Raw genomic sequence first — 5644 nt, 5'->3', positions numbered from 1 at the left:
TACTGAGAGTCTTGACTTCCTTCTCTGCTTAGTTAATTCCTCTATATTCTTGGCGTATCACATGGTTCACATCCTTAGAGAAGCCTTCCCTGGATTCTCAGCCCTAGTTAAATGCCCCTCCTTTGTACTTGTGCTTCCATAGCAACCTGTGTTATCTTGTAGTGAAGTGAAGTGAAGTCGCTCAGTCGTGTCCGACTCTTCACGACCCCATGGACTGTAGCCTACCAGGCTCCTCCGTCCATGGGATTTTCCAGGCAAGAGTACTGGAGTGGGTTGCCATTTCCTTCTCCAGGGATCTTCCCCACCCAGGGATCGAACCCGGGTCTCCCGCGTTGTAGGCAGACGCTTTTACCATCTGAGCCACCAGGGAAGCTAGTATCTTGTGAGTTCAGTCGCTCAGTCGTGTCCGATTCTTTGCGACCCCATGAATTGCAGCACACCAGGCCTCCCTGTCCATCACCAACTCCCGGAGTCTACCCAAACCCATGTCCATCGAGTCAGTGATGCTATCCAGCCATCTCATTCTCTGTCGTCCCCTTCTCCTCCTGCCCTCAACCCTTCCCAGCATTAGGGTCTTTTCCAATGAGTCAACTCTTCGCATGAGGTGGCCAAAGTATTGGAGTTTCAGCTTCAACATCAGTCCTTCCAATGAACACCCAGGATGGATCTCCTTTAGAATGGACTGGTTGGATCTCCTTGAAGTCCAAGGGACTCTCAAGAGTCTTCTCCAACACCACAGTTCAAAAGCATCAATTCTGTGGCGCTCAGCTTTCTTCACCGTCCAACTCTCACATCCATACATGACCACTGGAAAAACCATAGCCTTGACTAGATGGACTTTTGTTGGCAAAGTAATGTCTCTGCTTTTAAATATGCTATCTAGGTTGGCCATAACCTTCCTTCCAAGGAGTAAGCATCTGTTAATTTCATGGCTGCAATCAACATCTGCAGTGATTTTGGAGCCCAGAAAAATAAAGTCTGACACTGTTTCCACTGTTTCCCCATCTATTTCCCATGAAGTGATGAGATCAGATGCCATGATCTTAGTTTTCTGAACGTTGAGCTTTAAGCCAACTTTTTCACTCTCCATTTTCACTTTCATCAAGAGGCTCTTTAGGTCTTCTTCACTTTCTGCCATAAGGGTGGTGTCATCTGCATATCTGAGGTTATTGATATTTCTCCCGGCAATCTTGATTCCAGCTTGTGTTTCTTCCAGCCCAGCATTTCTTATGATGTACTCTGCATATAAGTTAAATAAGCAGGGTGACAATATACAGCCTTGACGTACTCCTTTTCCTACTTGGAACCAGTCTGTTGTTCCATGTCCAGTTCTAACTGTTGCTTCCTGACCTGCATACAGGTTTCTCATGAGGCAGATCAGGTGGTCTGGTATGCCCATCTCTTTCAGAATTTTCCAAAATTATCTCAATAATTGTGTCTAATAACGACAGAAATGAGTCCTATAGTACTCTCTGAAACAGAGAATGTTATTTCCATAGATACCACAATGATGCAAGTTTAAACATTTTTTGGCTTGAATTTTATGCATCTTTGATAGTTACAGTACCATTTCATTAGAAAATTATGCAGATATCTGCCTCATTTTTCTATCTGATTGGGATGAGAAAATGAACTTACTGACCCTTTAGGCTCTGTTCACTCAGAAGGTATTAACAGAAAGGGTCATACATAAAGCAAAAGGAAAATGAAGTAAATGTTAAGTTTAGACAATCTACTAGATAGATGATGCCTTGACAACTGTTATGGAATGTAGTTTAAATCTGCCACTCCCTATCTTGCTTTGGGTATGAACATTTGCTGACGTCCCTGGAATTCACAGAATCAGCTCTTCCTCAGGCTATTCTCCCAGGCCCTTCCCCCTTTCTGCAGGGCTCTAGGACCTCATCCTTGGGGAAGATGTACACCTGTCTCATGTGTCTAAAGACAGCTAATTTATCCACTCAACAGTAAATTCCTAGAATCAGGGAATATGATCCATTCACCTTCTTTTTTATCAAAATACTGAATACAATACTGAGTACAGTACTGAATATAGAATACTGGGTACAATACTGAATATATGTCTTCTAAGTGCCTATTTTTTAAATCTCAAGATCTAGCCAATCTTCCCACTTTCCCTTCTCACCACTATTTTAAAATTCAAACTTCACAGTGGCACAGTAATATCATAAATTCAGATTTATACTGATCCTAAAGGGCTCTTAGATGTTGCGGTTTTTTTCCTCTAGAGTCACTTGTATGATCCAAGCCAAAAATTAATAAGATAAAGAGTGTTTGTTTTCAATTGTAGGTTAGTTTTAGAAAAAATACAAGTGATGAAATTCAGTGTTTGTTTCTTATGGATACTCTATTGATATAAATCTTTTTGTTTCTAGGTGTTCTCTACTCTATAAGGATTACCAAAAACTGAAGTTACACACAAGAAAAATAAGAAGCCTTCTGAAAAGTCCTTATGAAGAATGAATTTTCAATATGTAGCAAATTATACTGCAGAAGTTCCCGTCAGAATTCTCATAGCCTTCAATTGTTTAAGACATTGATTTCCAAATCAATAATCATAGTCAACTCAAAAATACCTTTGTTGATGTCTTTTAGAACCTAGGACATGATGTTCTCACTTTAAAAATTTTTATTTTCTAGTTAGTGGCAGAAAACAATCTATATTATGCCAAATCAATCTGAAAATTAGGAGTTATATAATGGCTACAGAAAAGTTTTCACTATCCATATTAAACGTGATGCTCTATTCATCACTTAATTCTCTCCAAACAGGGCAAGGTAATTAAGGCTTTCATAAGCTCCTTTTTAGAATGGGCAAAAATTACATCAGAGGAGAATGAATGGCCATGTTTTTATTTAAATTTGGTTCAGCCCAGAGGCCGCTAGTAGGAGTGCACATGGCTAGCACAGGACCTTGTGCTGGATAGCATCCTGTCCAGGGCTTGGTGCAATTAAAAAAAAAAAAACTTGGTTCACCACTGTGCACCTCACTCTTATGAAGAAACTTGACTCATTTAGCACAAACATAAATGTCTAAGATTTAAATATTTGTGTATTCATCCTTATACTTCTTGAAAGTATTTTGGGGAGTACTGTGGTCTTCTAGGGAGACTGAGACCAGGTGGACCAGAGTCGATGATAAGAAAGAGAGAGAGAGAAAGAAGGACGCGGGGGACCCAGGTCTCTAGTGGAGCAAGGGTATTTTATTAGCAGAAAGGCAGGCTTATATATCTTTGGTGAAATGATTACATGGGATGAAGTGCCGTTGACTGCAACAAAAATGGATGGTCTAATACATACAAGGTCGCTGATGCTGAAAGAAATCAAGGAAGGGAGTGACTGAAAGGAATCCAAGTAGATACCCTTTCTCATGATCTCAGTCCTGAGAGCTGCGTGCAGTTCTTCTCGTTCCTAATAAGGAACAGAGAATCCTTGAGAAATGGCACACAAAGGAAGAAAACTGCAACATATTGGATTCCTTAAAGCTAAACATCCCCCGACAATTCCCCGTTTTTTATTATTTTTGGGGGGTGACTGTTGATATTTTAGTGAAAAAGGCCCTGACCAAATGAGTTTGTTTAGTTTGATTAATCTTAGTTGAAAGGCATCGGTAAAGCACATATATAACAATTAGGACTATTATTAATGTTACAATTCTGGATCCAATACTATGCATAATACTCTGCAACCATCCTTGAGGGTCTAGCCCGGACAGTTGATCAGCTAGTTGTTCAGCTAGAGTTTCTAAATTATAAGAAGACGGTAAATTTTTAGAGAAGGCTTCAAAGATTTCTTTTTGTAATAAATGTACATTTAAGGAAGCATTATCATGTAAGTCTTGCAAATGAAATTTGATTTGTTTCCAATTATAGGCAGTATAGTTAAACCTGACAGGGGTGATACAAAATTGAGTAGAATTCCAAGCACATTTTAGCAACGTCTGTTTTTGTAAATCTATTAATTGATCCCCAATCCATTGAAGGACCATTTTCATATCCTGTATTTCATCTTGAATTTCTGAGCCTGAGTGGTCCACATAGTATGAGCATCTTTAGTCCAATTTTGGATAAAACTGTGTGTTTGAATTGAGGTTTGTAAAGCAATGCTGGCAACAGCAGCAGTCGTACAAATGGCTATTAATCCCAAAATGTTAAAAATTAGCCATCCAATGAATCATTTAGATCATCGAAGTAATATGGCAAGTAACTGGAAAGCTAGTCTGGCCATGGGACCTTCTTCCCAGGGTCGTTGGAGATCTATTGGTAACCATAGGTTACGTTGGGATCGAAGAATCAGAAGGGATTCAATTTTTATAGACATAGAGGAGTTAAGACAGGTATATAGTTTGCAGTTAACATAAGTTACAGAACGTAAAGTCTTATTAAATTGTTAAGTTTCCTATAGCTACAACAAAAGGAAGGGGAAGATAAGCTTGTATGAAATACGAATGATTATAATGAAAGGAATAATGACTAGAACCATGACTAGTCTCTGTGAAATATCCATTCCAAGTTATAAGTTCTTCAGTGCTCGCGGCAAGCTTCCAAATGTCCCATTGTTTAGGCCCAGTTAGTTTGCTGAAAATGATTCGAGGGCGAGAGGGTGCCATTCCACCATCATGCCAGCCAAGAAGTCCTTTGTCATGGTAATGTCCCATTGTAATACTGGTAGTCTTCCATGTTACTTGAGTAGCATAATTGCATTTAGTGCTGTTAATATCATCTGAACAGTCAGATAACCACATACCATGGGGTCCCCAATCGACAATGGTGTAATTGGCCACCAATATTAACTTTCCTGATTTGGCTTGACATCTGTCCCAATGAACAGGAATATATTCAAAGTTCTTATAAGTACACCCTTTGTATAATGTTTCTTGTCTTTTTCTTAGAGTTTCAGTAGTGTTGACATGTTTCTTATAAAAAGAAAGGGCAGTAAATAATCCAAGCAATGTCCAGAAAGTCCTTTTTTGGAGGCAGGACAAAAGCCCAGGTTTGTTGGCTAACGTTTATGCATAATTCTGCTGGGCCCATGCATAAAGGAAGGATTTCATAACCTAGAGAAATATTAATTAGTTTCTCTTCTTCCTCAGGGTGTGAGGGCCCCTCCAGGTTCCAAGGAGGAGGCATATGTATCGAGTCATTGGTAGATACGATTAGTCCTTTTTCTGTCCATTCTACAACCTGTAGTAAACGGGGATTATGTATATAAGCCCAGTAAGTGTGATTCATTAATTCAGCTTGAGCAGGGGAAGCACAAGCAAACAAAGCAAGCATAGCGACAAAAAGATTTTCTGGATTCCGAGGCATTTCCTGTTGAGAAACCAGATTTTCAGCTTGATTAGTGAGGGTTTTTATCTGTCCCCAAGTAGGGAGATCACAAGGTCGATGACGTCGAGGGTGGCATTTCCTGGAAATTTTTAAAGCCGCCATGGCTTGTATTGGAATCTCTTCCTCCTGAGGATTTTGTTCTTTTTTATCTTGAATGCCAGTGGCTCCCAGGGAGTAGATCTTCTGAAGAGGGAGCCAACTGATTGTAGCCAACTGATTGTAGCCGTCTGGAGAAATATAAGCACACCTTTTTTCCTGTAATATTAATTTTCTAGATTTCCATTGTTTAGTCA

At 39.7% G+C, this 5644-nt stretch overlaps 1 non-coding gene across 1 annotated transcript; it reads right to left on the bottom strand.

Moving 5' to 3' along the window:
* Positions 1–297: 297 nt before the first annotated feature.
* On the bottom strand, positions 298–370 carry TRNAC-ACA (transfer RNA cysteine (anticodon ACA)). The gene has a single exon. It is a non-coding gene; the product is annotated as a tRNA-Cys (tRNA).
* Between the last annotated feature and the right edge of the window lie 5274 nt (positions 371–5644).

This window comes from Giraffa tippelskirchi, chromosome 4 (assembly GCF_054371585.1).
Source record: "Giraffa tippelskirchi isolate mGirTip1 chromosome 4, T2T-mGirTip1v1.2.pri, whole genome shotgun sequence".
NCBI classification, from domain to species: domain Eukaryota; kingdom Metazoa; phylum Chordata; class Mammalia; order Artiodactyla; family Giraffidae; genus Giraffa; species Giraffa tippelskirchi.
This window is presented reverse-complemented; position numbering and strand designations above follow the sequence as displayed.